Source organism: Octodon degus, unplaced genomic scaffold (assembly GCF_000260255.1).
Source record: "Octodon degus isolate 3935 unplaced genomic scaffold, OctDeg1.0 scaffold00111, whole genome shotgun sequence".
In the NCBI taxonomy this organism is placed as follows: domain Eukaryota; kingdom Metazoa; phylum Chordata; class Mammalia; order Rodentia; family Octodontidae; genus Octodon; species Octodon degus.
Window position 1 is genome coordinate 5,242,404 of NW_004524687.1, and position 19,155 is coordinate 5,261,558.

General features: G+C 42.3%; 1 pseudogene; it reads right to left on the reverse strand.

Annotated features, from left to right (window-relative positions):
• Nucleotides 1-15,494: 15,494 nt before the first annotated feature.
• LOC101592722 lies at nt 15,495-18,498 on the reverse strand (annotated as a pseudogene).
• Nucleotides 18,499-19,155: the final 657 nt, after the last annotated feature.

Consider the following 19,155-nt stretch of genomic DNA (forward strand, 5'->3'; position numbering starts at 1 on the left):
AATAAAACTGTATGTCTCTGCACTGAAGGACACAAATATTTCTGAGGGACTTGCTCTTCACTTCATTTTTATTTCCAATTTATTATTTAATTTTTGCTATCACATATTTCTCATCAAAGTGGTTCTTTAATCAAGAACCCAGACACTCTTATTATTCAGGTATAGATTTCACAGTATAGTTCTTACCTAGTTTAATCTATAGTTGTTAACATTTTGTTTTTCTAAACTCAGGCACACCTGCAGGTCAATTTAAAAATGACTGATTGTGCCGCATGGCAACAACTTCTGGCACGCTTATGAGGACAAAAAGCCTTCAGCTCACTTCTTTTGTGTCATTTCAGACGAAACTAAAAAATAAATAAATAAATAAATAAATAAATAAATAAATAAATAAATGCAAGCTAATGTGTGGCATCAGCCGCTGCATGGGCTTTGCAGTAACCCATATTTGCTGGTGGATGCACCGACCAGCGTTTATCTGTAGGGGCAACCACAGTGACACTCCAAATGTCAAGCTTAATTCACTCCAAATTTGTGCTCAAAACACTGAAAATTTGAGATGTGAACATATTTTCCTCTTAAGAAGTAATGGAAAATCAAATAACTGATTCTGAGGCCTGAAAATTACACCTATAAATTTATTTTTCTAGAGCTGTAACAAATTTCACAAGATTTCTTTCTTTAACTCCATCATGGTTCCAACAGTTTTCCTCTTAACTTTACTGCTGGTATCATTAACTTTCTTTGGAACCATAGTTATATTTTATGCAAATAAAGCTCAAAGAAAAGTACCTTAATATAAACACTATATAATGGAACCCTGAAATTTGCAGGGGTGAAAAACCACAAATTTCATATATGGTCAGAAAATGCTTATTTGTATGATTTAAACTCTACGTAGCTTTGTCTCCAATAGTTATATAATTTAGTAAAATGCTATATTAATAAGGTCTTTGAAGATGCATCTTGGTGGCATCTTAGGGATCTTAAGGCTTTAAGAAGAACAAAACCAGAAACACTGGAGACAGCTACAGGCAGTGCAGAAACCGGCTGGTGCACCTGCAGGGATGGGTTACAGGGCAGCAGCCAATCAGCAGCAAGGAGAACTGAATAACTCTCTCAGATTGACTACTTGCAAGCCTCCCACCAAATAATGAATTTCAGGGGACATTTGTAGTTTCTGGGAACTTGCTGAGGTTTCCATGAACAAGTATTAGTTAGGCTCTAGGGAAAAATCAGTGGATGTCTGACACCAAGAACTTTTATTTTTTTTTTATTTTTAATGTATTTTGTACAGGGTCTGCAGGGTCTCACTGCACAGGTCAGACTCATAGTGATCCTCCTGTTTTCAGCCTCCCAAGAGCTGGGATTACAGGCATGCACCACCACGCCCAATCTTGAGGTCAAGAACTCTGAACCATGACAGCACGGGTCTGGTTGAAAGCATGCTTAGACAGAAGTGTCGTCCCTTTGTGTCCTTGGTGAAATAATGTGTGAGTCACTCTTGTCTGCACAGGTTTTCTCAAGTGGGATTTTTGGGTCAGCTGTCAAGCAAAATTAGAAACACTGAACATATATTTGTTGAACTTTGCTGTTCCAGCTGTGGAAATTTCAAGCTTGGAGACATTCAACAAGCGAGGTATCACTGTGTCTAACATAACACAGCTTAAAGGAGGAAAAAGTGATATTTGCTTATGAGTTTAGAAGCTTCAGTTCATGTTTAGCTTGCTCCAAAGCAGAAATATTGTGGTGAAGAGGCCTGACAGAGGTGAGCTGCTCACCTCATGGGGGGTGGGGAGCAGAGAGGAAGCAGGAAGAACTGGAAAGATGGGAAGGACTGCAGGCATTATACCCCTCTTGCGGATCACGTCCCATGAACTCACTTCTAACAGCACGTTCAGCCCCAAACTTGTCAATGGGGACTCTTGCACCCTCCTGACCTAATGGCCTTCTGGAAATCTCACCATTGAGCATAGGAGCCTTTTGGGAGCATCTGGATCTAAACCCTATCAATGACTTAAGTTGTGATTATTTAGGAAACTGTCCTCTTTTTTTTGTCCACACAAAAACAAAACATTAAACAACCCTTCCTGAAGTGACTTTCAGGACAGCTGTGGTCCCTCTTTTCCTTCCTTCCAGCTGTCTTAGGGCTGTGTGGGAGAGTCTGCTCTTAGTCACACTGCACTGCCCAGTTCCAGTTACCCAGGAACACCTGCAAGGACAGACGCTGTCATGGAGCAGCATCATGGGAGGGGTGACTACTGTGCAGCAAGACACTTGGAGGTGGGGGAGAGAGCCACATAACTTTCATAGTGCATGTTAATATTTTGTCTACCTTATTATTCATTCTTAATTTCTTACTGTTCTTGACTTAGAAATTAAGTTTTGTCATAGGAAGGAATGAACACTAGCTCTAAGGGTCAGTGCTATCTGTGGGTTCAAGCTTCCCCTGGAGTACTTGCCCCTTCTCTCCTGAGGATAACAGGACTGCCATACCCTATTGTTTTTCTCTTCAAGAGCCCTGACTGATGGGATGAAGTGCACTCATATCACAGAAGAGTATGCTTTACTCAGAGTCCACTGATTTAAATGTTAATCAGACTTTTCAGATATCTTTGGAGTAGAATTTGTGCTGGCTGGCATTTGTCCAAACAGCAAGGAACCAGACATAGGCAAGTGGATACCTAAATTTCCAGTCCCAGATGGCTTTCTTGTTTCCTGTTTCTAAAATACTCCAGGATCTGGGCATGCAGAAAGGGACCTCTGCTGCCCTAGTGTGGGGAGCAAGATGGTCATTAGAGGTTAGGGTATGGAAAGTAGGGTGCTTACAGGGCAACTGCTCACAGCTGTCCTTTTCAAAGGCTTATAACATCTTACTCTTTCCTTGAAATGGCAATAACACTGTGGTTTGTTTGTGCTGTTCATCCATCTCAGACTTCAATAAAGAAAGATTTAGGCACACTTAGAAAGAAGTATTTTAATCATTAACAAGTAGCTTCTATTCATACCTTTTTCTTTCACCTTCACCAGAATGAAACACCCTCACTAGGCTTTAGCAATGGGCTGTTTCACATCACCAGAGGACCCACTTTCCAGGAGAGATCAATCCAGCAGAACTTTAACCTCAGAAGCCTGGTTCCCTGCTACCCATAGTTCTGCTTTCATGTGGCCCATACATTGGCATACTGTGCAGATATTTATCAAAACATTCCTTTAGTTATACACTGCACAACTGTAAGGTCTGATGTAGCCAAAGTGAGGCATGATATTAATTTCTTGGGATGTTAGCTCTGGAAGGAAAAGGTTAGATCAGAGAGGCTTCTGTGAACCTGCCTGACCCATGGCCTATCTAAGACTAAGTATCTTTGGATCTGGCTTCAGAGAACTTCCCTGTAAGTAGTCCTGTTGAACAGGGTTTAACAAATCTTGTGGGTACGCATTCTAGGCCACTTGGACACCAAACTTGGGGGCAAGGTCAACAACTCAGAGCAGACAATGAAGGAACATCCTTAAGGCTGTCTAATCCTTAGAGCAGGAAGTTGCTTGCCTGACAGTGTATCTTTCAGTAGCAATCTGTGGGTATTTCAAAGACTCAAGAGGTCAAAAGCTACCTGGGAGAAAAACCATAGACTTGTATTCTTCTGCTTTCATGTATTTATCTATCATATGGGAATCTTGGCAAAAGATTGATTTTGATTTGACAGCCATGAAGAAAAGCCTGGGAATCTGCGTGTCTAAAGAGCCCCAGACACCCAGCCACCAGGGAGCAAGGAATGAGACGAGGATCTCGGGCTGCCCTTGAGCATCAGAGCTGCCCCAACAGTGCAAATACATAGTGCGGTCTACTTGAAATAGGTTCTGTGAAGCCTACCAGGAGGGGTTTCTACAGAAGTAACCAAGACATAGTTAAAACAATTACCAGAACACTTAAAGGAGCCAATCTGGGACTCAGTCCCCAAGGAGAAAGAAGCCAGCGAGTTCTAAGGCTCTGGCTGCCTCCAGCCTTCAGGGAAAGGAGTAGGGTCTTGTTCACCTGTCACAGGAGGAGAGGATCATGTCCCCTTCTGTGTGGTGCCCCTGTCCCTGGGAGGCTGGCCGTGGAGCTTTGCGCTTTGGTGACAGATGTAACTTGAGAGGTCCATGATATTTCTATCCACATCGTTTTTGTCATGACTTTTACAATAAACATGTGTAAACCATTTACATACACAGATAAGTAATCACTTTTTTGTTAGTGTCAAAAATCTTGGTTTGTTCACTGAAAGATACAAGTCTGTAAAGGGTCCATTGTACTGTGTTGAATGCAATGTCTGATAATGCTAGTCTTGAGGATATAATGGCATAACTTGTATAAAATGCTGCATATTTTATATAGTGACATCTAAACATTACAGTGTACTGGAATAAAGCCTCTTATTAAATAAGAATGATAAATAAATATTGTAATTATGAATAAAATGCTGTAAGAAAAGCACATTAAAACAGTTTGGTGCTACAAACACCATGTCTACTCCCAGTTAGGGACATATCCCTCAAAGAAATTTAGGATTAGGGTTTGAAATGCAGAGTATGGAGGTGGGATCTGTGTTGGGGTATTTTAAAATCCCAGGTGATTCCACTGAGCAGCTAGAGTTGAAAATCACTGCCTTTGGGGCCAGCCAGATAGCTCAGTGGATTAAAGTGCTTGTTTAGGCTGATGCAGGGGCTGGGGGTTTGATCCCTGGCCTACCAGGCCAGCCTCGCCCCCAGGGTGCACTGAGATGGGGATTGAGACTGGGCCTGATGGTGCACACCTGTAATCCCAGAGCTTGGGAGGCTGAAAAACAGGAGGATCACTATGAGTCCAGTCTGTGTAGTGAGACCCTGAAGACTCTGTACTAAATACATTACAAAAAGAAAGAAAAAGAAATTCGCTGCTTGGAAGAAAGTTAGTAGGTAATGGAGAAGCAATTGACAGTGAGAAGAAGCTGTTTCCAGGCCCCAAGAGGCAGCAGCAGGCATCTGTCTCCAAGGATGCAACTGCGGCACTCCTCACGTGCACTGAAAGTGGTGCAGTCCCCGGGTACCTGCTGTGGATCTTCTCACCACAGCCTCCCATCAACCTGGGCCCACCCTGTTCCTTGAAATGTGGAAGAATTTGTGGATGCAGACAAGGTAGAGCTCCCTTTCTTTTATCTGCAGAATGTTATCTATACATTCCTTCCATGGCCTCATGGATAGTTTTGTCATTTGCCCATAGTTCTGCTTTCATGTGGCCCATGCAGTGGCATTCTGTGCAGGTATTTATCAAAACATTCCTCATCTTCTTCTAAAGTATGGGGGTAAATGCTTCAAGCTATGGTGTAAGTTTGCGTACTTTAAGGTCCTGCATATCCCACAGCTCTATCATGTCTATTTCCTGACAGGTTTCTTCAGTAGAAAACATCTCCGGCGTTCTAAAGGACTCAGCCTAGAGTGCAGCTGGAAAGTAGTTGAGAACCAAGCATGGTGTGCTTCTTCTTGAAAAAGAAGCAAGTTCCTCCAAAAAGGAAGGGCTTTACATGTTGGGTTGCAGGAGAGAAAAGAAAATCACCTATGGTGCACCTGTCTTTAAGGAGTTAATATTCTAATCAGTTAAAGACAAAGGCTCCTAAGTAGTTCAGGAAAGAGCAAGATCATTTAGTTTGAGATGAAACAGAACTCAAGTAGTGAGAAATAATTTGACCTTTGATTTTTCAGAACCTTAGCTGTCAGAATGAAAAATTAGAATAGCATTCTGAAGGAGCTAGAGTCTACAAGAGGGATTGTATGCCTGCGTGCATATGCATGCTGGGAATTGTTCCCAGATGACTTTGTATCGAGCTGCATCTCCAGCCTTTCTATAGAGTCTGCATATTGAATCAGGGTCTCACTAAGTCACCAAATTGTCTGAGCTAGCAACATGCCACCCTCTTGTAGAACTACCCACCACACCTCACTCAGCATGTGCTCATTAGAATCAAGGTCTCCCATGTTAGACACAAAAGCCCAAAGCCTGAGGCTTTAACTCTATAATTTTGTGCAACTTCATTTTCTATATCCAACCCAGAGGCAGTATTTTACCTACCTTCTTGCTCAGAGGAGCAATTGTAAGGATGCTCAAGGGTAGTGCCTGGCACGGAGTGAGGCTAGCCAGTGATATTCACTAATAAGGAATCAAAAGGATTGGAAGCCTTGAAACAAGGAGGGATGCGCACATTGAGAAAGCTACTTTTCAAGACAAATGTGGCACCTGTGTGGATACTTTGAGAGGAACTGTGAAGGGGAGGGGTAGGAAAGGAAGAGGAATTCCAAAAGTCCAGGAAGGTTGCTGAAGAAAGCAGGGCTTCATTCATCTTAACAGTAATGAGACTAACCAAACCTGTGGAATGTGTGGAAATACAAGCTAAATAGAAGGATAAATTGATCATTTGGGAAAAGTCAAAGAGATGTTGAGCTCTTGATCTTGGTGGTCATAGACTTGAAAAGCCTCAAGGGAGATGCAACTCACTCCAAATACCTCCTCCGCGCTCTCACTCCACAGCATAGCACCATCACTCGGAGCTTGAGTGTCATTCAAAAGCCTCTGTGGAGACATGTGATCCCTAGGCTGGTGCTGTGAGGAATTGGTAGGAGCTCTAGGAATTGGGCCTCAGCAGACCTTCATGTCATTGGGGATGTGACCTGGGTGGAAACAGGAACCTAAAGCCCTTTCTTTCCTCTCATTCTCTCTTTTTGTTTTCTGGCCATGAGCTGAGCAGCTTTGCTCCACCATGCACTCATGCCATGACAAATGTTTTGGGTCTGGATGTCTGGATGCCCCATGCAGACCCCAGAACTTCATGCAGTCAAAGGGTGGGCTTCTAGTGTTTTCCCTTGATAATGCCTAGATTATGAGTGTATGTGCTACACCCACCCCGGGGCTGGTAGCCTGTATACAATATAAAGAAGGGAAAGAGGCTTGTTCTTTCCATTTTTTCCCTTTTGCTCTTGTGCTTTTGCTGCCTTCTACCACCATGAACTGCTGCCCTCCACCATGTGCCATTCTGCCTTGGAGCCAAATTATTATGGACTGAGATCTCCACAGACTGTGAGCTAGGAAAACATTTCCTTCCTTACTTCTGGGAATGGGGTATTTTGTCTTAGCAGTGAGAGGAAAGTAACTAAAACAAATGGCCACAGGCTCAAACCAGTAGAGACCTTGTCATGGACTCAGACTTCTGAGACAATGAGCCCCAAAATACTTCCTATTTTATAAGGTCATTATATCAAGTGTCTATTGTATGACAGAAAGCTAGCACATACCTCCAGATACTGAGGCAAGTGTGGGGCCCACTTGGCCAGAGAACATGTGATTTTGAAGCTGGCTGAGAGAGTCAACAAGCACAAACCTTTGCCTTGGTTTATGGTTCCTGGAAATAGATTCTGCATTTGTACATTTCTGGGACACTGTCTGAGGAACATTAGTAAGGGAGCCAACGTAACTGAACAGTGCAGAGGAGGCATTAATCTGTGGTGCAGTTCAGGAACCAGTGTGGTAGGTCAGAGCCTGAAAGCATCAAAGCCAAGAAGCAGGGGTTTCTCACCTCCTAGGTAGATCTGGATAGCTTTTCAGGAGAGGCACCACTTGGATGGGGCAACCTCTCAGACCCCACAGCCAACACTCAATGGCAGGAATAAGTACCTCGGTTCTGGGGTAAAAAGGTGGAGAATGTGGGTGACATGTACTGCAACATTCATGATGTAGGAAACTGACATATATTGCTTTTAGAACATGGATTTTATAGCCATAGTCTGTCCTGTTTTCTCAAAGCAATATCAAAACTATTTAGCTCTGCTGGACCAGAAGATTGGATGGTCCAAGAATGTGGATGATAAGTTCTTGTAGCTCTAGTTAATTTCTTACGATTGACTGGGAGTAGTCACCCAAGGAGGTTTCTAATAGGTAACTGCTGACTCTACTCACAACATATATCAGACGTCCAGTCAGGAAGTTGTCTCAATGAGTAACAAAATGAAGAACCCAAGGTGGCCTCTTAAAATGTGTGTGTCACATGCAGGTCACCCTCCTGGGAATCTGTTGCCCAGTTTCCCAGGTCCCTTCACCTCCAGTACATGGTTATTTAAATCAAGACACTCAGAAGCAATGAGAAATCATCCCATGGAAGTGCTCTGCTGCTCCTTGCTTGCCTCCTTCCCACCCCTGCCCGGCCCACATGCAGAGGGACGCACACACACAAGCACAGTACTGTTCCACTATATCCTTACTTTTGCAGATCTCCTGCTGAAGGTTCTGACTAATGGTGAGTTATTTGTTCAGAAAGATTTTATAGCTCTCATAAAATGTCAATTACAGTTTTAAAATAATGTGTAGTTTTTCTGTAACATGATGCTGCCATCTTGGCTCCCAGAGGGTATATTAAATTCAAGTAGCAATAACAACTCATTTAAGTAATAAATAAATAACCTGAGACGGAGTGTTGTTAAGAGTTAATAGTCTCCCATACACTCAATAGAGGCTGAGGCTCCACTCAATTAAAGTGACCCCGGGAGGGGGGAGAGCAGGGGCCAAACTGCACCCAATGGTTTTGTTGAAGGTATTCAACCCGCACACATTCATTTCCTTCTTTATGTTGTTTCTTTTTAGCAGGGAACACTCTCTGCAGTCCCTGGGTCCAGAGAACAATCAGGGTACAGTCTCAGAGAACAGAAAGAAAACTGGGGTCATAAATATGTTAAATGGGTGCGTGGGTTTAAGTGGCTTTGTAAATGAAACACGGACCAAACCGCAGACTAATTAATGAATATGAAGCAGCAGGAAAGCCGGAGGGTTTGGGGAAACAGTCTTGTGGGGTGACGATGCGGCAGCTGGGTAATTCTTTCCTCCAGGAAGAAACAGTCCCTTAAAGACATTTTCTTCAAGATTGTGAAGGGGCTCCATGGAGAATATCTGCTGTGGGTGAAAATGCACAGAAAAGCATCGAAAAGAAAGATGCTCTTCAAATGGTAGCTTCTCTCATCAGACTGTAATCTTGGCTGAGAGAATGATCACACAGGTTTTTAGAAAATGTTTTTATCATTGTATTTTGAGGGAGAAACATGGTGCTATCGAAAAAGAGGAACTGTATCATTTCAGACAAGATTTACAGTGCATTCAAAGAGGTTGAAGTTTCCTGATAGATGGCCTTGCTGAAGAAATTCCAACTGAATCGCATGAAAGTGGAAGATTCTGTGGTGTGGCCTTTTCATGTGTTCTAATTTCACCTTTTCTGTTTGGAGAATTTGCAGTTTTACTTCTTCACTTTTTGTTTTAAGCAGAAATGCCCGTATGAAACCTACTGGTGCATCTCTTGGGATCCCATGAGAGCCCAGGAACGCCTGGCTAACCCAGCTCTGAGAGGGAGACCCCGGGGCTGGTACTGCGAGTGTCCTGCTTCCGAGCTTCCGGTAGAGGCTGGCTGAGAGAGAGAAGACCAAATCGTTCTCGGGAGAGATGCAGCTAGGCCCGGGGAGGGGGTGGGGGGGATGGGAAAATACACAAGGCACAAATACAGCTGCAGTGGACACACACACACACACACACACACACACACACACGCATGCACCCAACAATAACAAAACCAAAACCAATAGAAAAGGAGCAAACAAGGACACTGCTTCTAGTTAGGTCGTGGGTCCTTGTTTAACTGACTGAGTAGCCAAGCTGTGAGCAACACTTTAAATTAAGTAGTTGATGTGATTTAGTTAAGTCACTAGACCAAGCTAACCTCTTGCTATTCAGCTATTGCAGCGGTTTTCATTCTAACGATCACAAAACCAAATGAAAACACCTTTCTCATCCTGTCAATATTGACTCAGTCAATTTACTTTATTTTTTATTGCATATAAAGTTGAAAAATTACCAAATTAATATCTTTAACTAGAATTCATAAATTACATTGACTCTTCAGAAACTTTTATTGAAAAGTATAGGAAAGGCAGAGGATTAAGGTTTTGTACAGACTACAGAGGTAAAACCTCTAATAGCTCTTAAACATTTAGGAAATAGATGTTTAATGTGACCTGATAAACATGTCAACTAAAGTATATAAAGACAATGTCTTAGTTACTTTCCTTGTTGCTGGGACAAAACACTCAAGGTGGGGTACCTTAGCCCTGAAGTGGATCCCAGCCTGGCAGAGGGCAAGCAGAGGGAAGCTGCTCCTGCTGCCTGTGGGAAGCAGGGGAATTGGAGAGCAGGTAGGGTCACCTCTTCCAACTAGGCTCAGTCTCTCCAGAGGACTTGCAGCTGTAAACTCCTCAGTGGACTCAGTCCCCGATGAAGATAGCACCTTGTGATCCAGTGAGGCTTTGGAGGGACCTCCAGATAATACTGTAGTGGACAAGAACCAAACAGCATGAGAAACAACAACAACAACAAATGTTATAGGAGAGAGTGCTTAATCCATTGTTCAGATCATAGATGTTTTGAGATCTAAATAGAGGATTTACTGGGAGTTAGAGTAACCTCTGATAGGTGGAGAGAAGAGTAGTATTTGGAGATTTTCATATCATTCATTTAATATTTCATGTATAAGAAATAGTGCAAGATTTATATTTTTCCTTAGAATGTCAGCTTACTATAAACACAAACACAAATAAGAATTACCAAGCCAAAATTAAGTCCATTAATGAAATTACTACATGAGTTGTAAACAGCTGTCCAGTAAAAATTGAAAGTAGCCATGAGCTATCACTTCCTTTGTCAGAATCTGGCTATGTAATCTACTCTAAGTAGTCCCTCATATGCCAGGCTGGAATAATGTCTTCTGCATACTTTGTAGCCACCTTTCAAAGCATGATCTGAGGATTCAAAAGTCCAGTGGATAGAGAAGGAAAGGGGGTCCGTGGTTGCCTGTGACTAATGATAAGGTTCAGCAGCCACCGTAAGCTGGCACAAGGGAATTGGAGGGTGACAGAAATGTTGCTCAATAAATTTACTAAAAATCATTGAATCATATAAAGGGGCCATTTTATGATATGTAAATTCTATCTCAATAGTTAAACAGAAGACCCAATGCTATTATGGGCTGCTGGACTCTTTTAGAATATTTTGCTGAGTTTACACACCTATAATATTCAACAACGGAACTTAAAAAAAATTGGGATATAACTATGAATGTCCATTTTGTATCTGTGTATTCAAAGTGGTTGGGATAGATATATAGTTGCATTCTCTTAATGAATAGAATGATTTGTTCTAATGGTGTTTGTAAATAGGATCACAAGTCCGCATCTTGTACAGCAATTAACCACTAAGAAGAATATATGCAGTGTACTATTTGTTGAAACTGTACTTTCGATTTGATTTGAGACTGTCTCATTGCTGTTTATCAATAAAATTTTGAAAAAAAATTCTATCTCAATAAACTTTTTAAAGATGTTCACCATGCCAGAGTAGCAATATGAAACAGCCACAGGTTGCATATTTTGGATATAAACTCTATTTTTGCATAGTAAATATTTAAGAATATCTTTCAGCATGGGAAAAACTATAGTTGCCTCTTATACTTAAATATTAGTTTTAATTCTAGTTTTTATTTCCCTTTCAGAGAGACATGAATATAAAGACAAACATTTTAAGATAAAAGTATGATTACAAGGTAGATAACAATCAAGGATTGATTCCCTATGTGGGGCCCTGAGAAGGGCTTGGCAGTGTTAATGTGGCCTACAGGACTGGCCCCCACTCAGCTGCAATGGCTGGCACCATGGAGGGTGGGATGTGGCCAGTTTTTGTACTTATGCTAGGGAATGTGGCTAACATCTTCTGCATTTAAAAATGTTTCTTCAGACATTCAAAACAACACACACAGGGGTTCAATCCTCAGGCCTGCCTTGCCAACCCCACCCCTGGGGCATGCTGAGATGTCAATTGAGACTGGGCATGGTGGTGCGGGTCTATAATCCCAGCTCTTGGGAGCTTGTTAACAGGTGAATCACTACTAGTCCAGCCTAGTAGTGAGACCCTGTACACCCTGTAGACCCTTTCCTAAAATACAAAAACAAAACACAGTGTAGTCCAAACAAATCGAGACCATGCCAGTAGATGGGTTAGAAACTACAATCCCTGAACTATTCTTAGAAGTTCAGGCTGCAGCACTTACCTGTAGATTTCCAGGTTTTTTCACTGTTGTTTTATGTGAACAAATTTGGACTCTCCAGATTTGTGTGGCTGGAGCTTGGGTCCGTGCGTGTGTGTGTGTGTGTGTGTGTGTGTGTGTGTGTACTGCCCTCAACGCAGTATCTATTGTTTTTTAAATTCTTTTTTTTTATTTTTCAAAAAATCATTTATTTATTTATTTATTTGGTACAGGGTCTCACTATGCAGCTCAAACTCACAGCGATCCTCCTGTCTCAGCCTCCCCAGTAATGGGATTACCACAATGCATCTCCATGTCCAGTTTCGGTGGCCAGCTGGGTGCTTGGCCAGCATGGCCTGCAGTACCAGGGATTAAACCTGTGTCTTTGTGCTTGCCAGGCAGACATTTAGACCACCAAGCTAGCTATCTCTCTGGCACCATGTTTTAAGTTCTGAAGTATTATTTTATTTTTTAATCAGATCTTATTGGTATATTTTAGATATATGTAATGTTCACATTCCTCATAAATAATTTGTTCCTGTACAGCTATCTCTGTATCGAATCTATATTACAAATTCATGGTCACTAATGTGCCTTCTCAAATAGCATGTGAATAAATGTGTCCTTGAGCATTAACTCACATACATGTATGCTACTTCCCCCAGCTAATAAGCCAGGCCTAGACTCCAACCCAAGTCTAGTTAGACATTACTACAGTGATACTTAGGTTTTTCTTGGCTAGATTTGGTCTACAAGAAAGTAAAAGTAGTTCTGCTTCTCCTACTGGGCTATCATAGTTCTCCTAAAATGCAGCAGACATGTCACAGGTGCTTAACAAATACTGTGCCATTTTGGGGGCACATTTGACAACTGCGCTCATGGTCTCTCAGAGAGTCTGAGGCCGTTTTGTCTACATTCTGGTCATGGGATCTGATTAGACACATGCACTGTTTCCAGGGCTGGTACAGAAATCCTCTGCATGTCTCTCCTCCTCCTATATGGTAGCCTTTGCCGAAGCTGCATGCTGGGCGTGGAAAGACCACAGGCTCCTGAGTTTTGGCATGAGAAGAGTCACCCAGGAGAGCCATCCATCCTGCGGCAGATGGACACAGTGGAGAAAACGCCTATTAATCACATAAGCTGCTGAGATTCAGGAATGACTTGTTATAGCAGCTTGGTATACTTATCCTGACCCTTCCCAGAGAAAGTCCAAGAATTTGATCAAATATGTAGGTAGATTAGAATCTTGTGGTATAGTTAACAGATATAATATGAAAGACTCATGCATATTGATAGCTAACATAGTTGCTTTACACACACTGTTGTGAAGGTATAGAACAGGACCCATCTCCACTGGTACAGACGAAAAATGGGTGCAAGGAGCCAAATGAGAGGACCTTTGACCTAAGCCTGGGGATTTTAAGTCCACATTTACTCTCTGTCCAATTATCGCTATTTATATTTAGCAAGGAATCCTCAACGAGGTAGAAAGAATCCTTAACTTATCTGATTTTGGGGGGAGTATTCGTATTTTGACTTAGTATTTACCCCAACATTCACATCAAGTGTCCAGCACGGCCTAGGTCAGTGGTGACAAACCTATAGCATGCGTGCCCCAGTGGGCTATTTATATCATTGAAAGCTTTAAACAATTCACCATCCCTGGCATGGGTTCTTGCCTTAATATTATTCTATTTTTTTAATCAAACTTCTGTAAAGATAGGTGGGTGGATAGCCCCATCTACTCCATTTGATTAATATGGAAATTTGGATTTCACCATGCAGTGTATCTCCCATTAAGGTGTACATTGGTTAGAATTCTATACTATTTATAGGGAAAAGTACATAGTGTATAATTATGAGCATGACTAGCTAAGTTTTGTTGCAGCTTCTGTCTTAGTTGGTGATGTCCAAAACAATAAAAATATTTTTAGCATAGAAAAATTAAAATCATTCCCTAAATGCGATGCACTCAAAGAAGGGAGTTAAACACCTATGGAACAAGTGAAGTAGCAGAGATTAAAAAGCTTAGGAGTTTCTAAGCTTTTGTCTCCCAAGGTCCCACTTGCATTCTGTCTTTAGAACAGCTTTCTGTGGGCCTCTCAGTCTGACAGAGCAGCATGGTCCAAGTCCACGGTGCACGCCGCCTGCTGCCCTACTGTCCTGAGCACAGCTTACTATGTGCTGAGCCCTCGTGGCTGTCAGGAGTGTGTCGGTTCCCAGGGAATATTTGGTAATGGAGACCAGGACCAGTTTAATTAAAGTGCAGCCAATGAATTCCCACAAGGCCACATGCTGAAAAGGGTTCTGTGCTTGGTTTAATATTCTACTGTTGCAGCTTACAGTTCTTAATAATTTTGTTCTTTGAGATAGGGTCTTACTCTGGGCAGGCCTTCAAATCATTATGTGGCCCAGGTTGGCCTCAACTTCCTGGAAATCCTGCTGCCTCAGCCTCAGAAGACTACAATTATTGGCATAAACAACACACCCAACTAGACTTTAATAATTTTATCACTGAACTTGTACTTTGTAAGTGAAGTTTGAGTGGACAATGACACATGAGTTTAAGAAAGGAGATGTACAGGGTGTAAGGACACGTTCTTTTCCACTGTATTTGTGTAGCACATTTCAGAACTCCATAGACAGAGATCTTTTTTTTTTTTAAAAAAATACTATTTATTTAACTTGGAAAATATTTCAGCATTCTAAACATGCAAAAAATAACACAACATTGCAAATTGTGTTTAAGTACAGAAGCTTCTTGAACCTTCTCTGACTCTTTGCAAATGAAGTTTTACAGTTTGGAAACAGTTTAACACTTAACTAAAAGAACAAAACAGTAGCGAATCCAAACACTTCTCAGGCCTGCTGGCCTTCTCAGTCCCCAGCTAAGACAGGGCAGCAGGATGCTATGTCACTACACACAGAAGCTGACTGGACACCTGTCACAGCTGCAGCAACAGCAGGTCCAAGGTCCCTTCTCAGTGGCATCTGCCCCATGGCCTCAGCACCAAGCAGGAAGCATCAAGGGTTTGCCTGGGTTGCTTTGTTCTTTTTAAAAACTCTAGATATGTACAATTGGTAACTCACAGTTTCTAGCCAATGACCCTACAGTTAACACCACCTTACAACTTAAAAAACAAATGCCAGAGACATCTCCAAATGCCTTTTGACAGCCGCAGCAAGGTGCACAGAGTGAGGAAAATACAGGGTGCCTGTTCAGTTTAAACTGTTTGGAAATATGTACAGCTTTAATACAGGTTCACAGTGTTCTGGACCCCTGTGGCCACGCTGAGCAACTACTGCCAATTTCTGGGGCATTTGAGAGACCACATGATCGCAATCCGGTTGGCATTTAACCTAGGAACCAGTCAGTCACAGAGCTCCCCTATCTAAGAGATTCATAACGAGACAAGTTTTTGTCTCCTCCTCCTCTTCTTCATCTTCTTCCTCCTCCTCCTCCTCTTCTTCCTCTTCCTTTTCTACCCTTTTCCGGGCAACTTTAGCAGGACCTTTGCACCATCGAACTTTCCTTTAGACTTATAGCGAGCCACGCCCCTCTTATACTTCTCCTTCAGCTTTGCCACCTTGGTGAGATAGGGCTGCTTTTCACTGTCGCTTAAATTATTCCACATCTCGCCCACCTTCCTGGCCACATTGCTAATAGAGAAACCAGGGTTGGTGGATCTGATCTTGGGGCAAAATTCTGAACAAAACAAGAAAAATCCAGACGGTGGTTTTTTGGGTGCAGCGGGGTCCTTTTTCTTCTTACCTCCCTTCTTGGGTCCATAATCTTTCATCTCGTGGTCATAGCGAACATTATCTGCCTTGGCCGTTTCATCAGACTTAGACTTGTCTTTCCCAGACATCGTCTTTCACCTCTCTGAGCACTTCCTGGAAAATTGTGCAAAACTGACAGGGACTTCTGGGTTCTTCTTCTTGCGCTCCTCTCTACAGGACTGCACAAGGAAGGCATATTCGAACATCTTGCTCTGTGGTTTCTTGGGGTCCCCTTGAGTTATTCTGTATTGTTCATGAGTCTCTAGGCAGAGATCTTGGTGGCCCACTATAAGTGGGTCCTCAGAAAGACTGAGGCACACTTCATACACAACTAAGCGAGCTGGACTATGCCTGGCTTCAGTGCACAGCACTTTCTATTTAAACCACAGCAGTGGCACTCTGAGAGGCCCAAGGATGAAGGGACGCTGTCACAGCTTTGCATTTTCATGCCACCTGTCTGTATGAGTCAGTCACAAGCACATTCTGAGAACAGTGCCCCAGGGAGAGAGAAAGAGAAACACAAGCCCCCAGTTTCTTTCACTTGGCATTCCTTCCTACCAACAAGCTGAAGGTGGAGTGCGGCAGTAGGTGCCCATATTTCATATACTGAGTTTAATCTTACGAAGAGCAAAAGACACGTGCATGGGGGAGAGCTGAGGCATGTGTTATATAATTTTTGCCATTCTACATAAGTTAAGTATTCTTATACTTTCAATTAACACTGTACTCAGAATTAAGATAAGCAATAAAATTCATGCCAATAATTCAAAGTTTTAATTTTTATGCTGCTTCACATTAAATAGCAAATTTTAAAAAACATGCAATGGTGAGGGAAAGGGAGGCTATGGAAGATGGGAAAATGTTGCCAACTTTAGGACTTTAGATGTTATTTTCCCCTGCTTTTTGAACAGGAAGCTTACAGTTTTATTTTGTGCCATGTCATACAAATTATGCAGCTGATCTGAATGAAGAGTTTTTATTTGTTGAGACAGGGTTGTGGGCTCTTGGCCTCCAGCTGGACTCATGGTGGGCACTGTGATGGGCTCTAGATCTTCAGCTGGACTCATGCAGGACACTGCTGTGGGATCCAGGCCCTCAGCTGGATTCTTTGGGGCTTTAGTGCATGGACAGATTTCCTGCACTGTCTTTGTATATGACTCTGAGGGTGGCTATTATAAAATAATAATAATACAAATTTTGTGTTCTGTGTTGTTCCCCTTGCAAACCCACAACAAATGTAAACTAGTACAATCCCTATAAAAATTAGTATGGAGATTCCTCAAAAAGCCCCGGACAGCCAATGTATCATCCCAAAAGAGTTAAAATCATCTTCTTACAGGAATGCATGTATACCCATGAGTGAGGATGGTTTGGATTGTCCTAACTAGGTAGTGGCCAAAGAGCTGACGATTTTCTCCAGTGCAGGTGACAGTGCTCTATAAAGATAATCACTTGTCTGACATTCTTAGAGTGGCCAGGTGGAGAAATTTGTGTTGTTTGGGATCATTTATAACTTTTACAAGTAGACATCAAGTCCCCTAGGTTATGATGTCCCTTTCTAAATCATATGACAACATCTAGTCTACTTCCTGATATATGTAGTGGCATTTAATAAAAATAATATGTGACCAATAAATACCCGTCTTCTTAAAAAAATTTAAAAATCTTTCAATATTGTTGCTATCATGATCCTCATTTTAGAGAACATTTGTGTAACAAACAAGTTCTACAACTCACAATCCTTGTGCCTCAAGTTCATCGGCAGAGCTGAAAATGGGTTGGTCTCTCACACTGTAGATTAATTCTTTTCTTTCAGAATGGATTATGTAAAGCTAGGGAGATAGCTTAGTGGCATATGTGCCTGCATTTCAAGCAGAAGGTCCTGAGTTCAACCCTCAGTACCATAAAAAATAAATAAATAAAAATAAAAACCAAATATTCAGGACACAAGCTCTGTTTTGGCCAGCCAGATAGCTCAGCAGACTAAAGCGCCTGCTTAGGTAGGCACAGGGACTGGGGTTCATCCGCAGTATGCTGTGCTGGCCCCGCCCCTGAGGCATACTGAGATGGTGACTGAGACTGGGCATGGCGGCAGGCACCTGTAATCCCAGTGCTTGGGAGGCTGAAAACAGGAGGATCACTACAAGCCTGGGCTATGTAGTAAGACCCTGTAAGACCCCGTATTAAAAAAAATTGATTATGTAGTGGGCAATGTATAATATATAAGGGAAATGAATTTGCTATGGAATTTAGGAAAAAAGAATTAAAGAAAGAAATATGAATTAATTCCTCACCTGTAGATAGCATTATTACAATGTTGTACAATCTCCTGTGATAATGGTTATCTTGGATTTCATTTTCTCAACAAATCTCTGAAGCTGTCTAACTCCTAGTTCATCTGTCTTAACATAGATGGAGCTGAAATCCAAACTCAGCTCCACCTGTCTCTGAAGCCTATGGCACAGAGCCGACCTCCCCAAGCCTGCCTCTCCAGCCAAGGGCTCCCACTGTGAGCTGCACAATTCGGATTCCCTTCCCAACCCACATCTGTGAAGTGCTCCATTCCCTTGGGATCCACAAGCTGGTCAAACGAAGACATGTTGAGAAGGACAGGAGAGCTGTGAAGCAACATGCCAGGACAGTGATGAACATAACAAGGACACTGCGGGACCTTGGGGACCTGCTGAGGTCACCTACATCTTGAAGGAACCCCATAGAAGGGAAATGTCCTGCTCAGTGTTTCTCTTGGGACACTTAAAGCCCTGCTGGCAGTGGCTCTGGCTTCCTTGTGGCATCATGGACACATCCACTCTCTGTGCTTGGCTGAAGGAAGTGTGACAGAAGGGAGTTACGTGGGGGTTATTACAGCTCATCAGAAAATGAGTGTTTGTCCCCCATCTGTTGCTGTGAGACCATCAGCCAAAGTAATTCAGCCAAGATCCTGGGTACCACAGGGCACACAGATTACCCCAACTGCAACATGCACTAGTTCATCCTTTGAGGAAGAACTCCAGGCAAAGACATGAGCCAGATTCTCCTTCTGGAGTCTCTTCCTGGGCCCATGTGCATGCAAATGTGACCCAAAGGACTCTGCTTTGTCACATTTTATTTTAATAGCTTCTGGAAGATGGAAAATTCATATGCTGGGTCTAAGTCATATTCATGGTATATCTAATTCAATACTCTAAAAGCAAAAGAACAAGTACTCTTTTTTTCTACATAACTGTGAGCTGTACTTTCAGAGATCATTTCTATA